The 1,191-nt window shown below is 47.9% G+C and overlaps 1 pseudogene; it reads right to left on the bottom strand.

The window, feature by feature from the left end:
• Nucleotides 1–425: 425 nt before the first annotated feature.
• LOC101998758 lies at nucleotides 426–1,048 on the bottom strand (annotated as a pseudogene).
• Nucleotides 1,049–1,191: the final 143 nt, after the last annotated feature.

Here is a 1,191-nt window from a genome sequence, read left to right as displayed (position 1 = left end):
ATAAGTACTTGGCCTTTCCAGTTTTGGTTTACCTGGTAGATGAGAAAACCATGGGCACCAGATAACCACTGAAGTCTAAAGAGCAGCCCCACACGCACCCGCTGACACACAGGAGGGATTCCCACAGTACATGATCCCCTGCACTGTGTTCAGGAATGCATTTTAATTGCTTTTTTAAAAACAAAAGCAACACGCTCTGCAGATCATGGAGCGCTTACTGCAATTTTCTCCTTGCTCCAATGCCAGACTGCAAAAGGCTGAAACCATTATGTGTTCTGCTGATGATGCTGGCCTGCAGTAGAGGCCCTTGGCCTGCATGCTTTGTAAGTTTTGGAGCCTACAAGAGTCAGAAGGTCCAGATTCCCTAGCAACATACGGCCCACCAATGCAACTACTGATTCCCTTGATTCTCTTTGCCTCAGCCTTTAGCTGAAATTACAAGTCAAATAGCTGGTGCTTTCCCCTCTCTGGGAAAGGGAGAAGATCCATGGTTCACCAGTGTGTTCTGTCTTGCTTCACTGAGGAACTGGCATGCTAAATCAAGGAAGGGTTTCTCCACATTATCAGATTCCTTGGCTGAAGTCTCCAGGAAATACATACACATCCTGAGCCTCTGAGGATTCCTCTGCCCTCTGCTGGGAGACCCCTCTCCTTTCAGCCAGGTCAATCTTGCTGCCCACTAGCCCAGTGATGATCTCATGGCTAGCATACTGTTCTATCTCTTGCAACCACTCAGGAAGGCAATGAAAGGATTCCTCACAGGTGATGTCATAGGTAAGAATCAAGGCACTGGCACTTCGGTAATAACTTCAGGTAATTGAACAAAATCTATCTTGGCCCGCAGTGTCCCAGATCTGTAACTTTACTTTTTCACCACTAATCTCCACTGTCTTAATCATGAAATCCACTCCAATTGTGGCTCCTTGACCTGAGTGAATCGTCGGACTAGGCACGTCTTCCCCACTCCAGCGTTGCCAATTAAAACAATTTTGAACAGGAAATCATAATCTTCCATACTCATTTACACGGCTGGTTTGGAATTTTTCTCCCCACCACAGGCATAAACGGAAAGGATATGTGACTGAGTCAGGCACATAAGGGAAGGCAGGCGCTGCGGTGTCCTAAGTCCAAGGACTGGAGCCTGTCCTGGCCCTGGTCCTGCTGCTACTCAGGACTCAGCTGGAGCGTGGC

This window comes from Microtus ochrogaster, chromosome 6 (assembly GCF_000317375.1).
Source record: "Microtus ochrogaster isolate Prairie Vole_2 chromosome 6, MicOch1.0, whole genome shotgun sequence".
Taxonomy (NCBI): domain Eukaryota; kingdom Metazoa; phylum Chordata; class Mammalia; order Rodentia; family Cricetidae; genus Microtus; species Microtus ochrogaster.
This window is presented reverse-complemented; position numbering and strand designations above follow the sequence as displayed.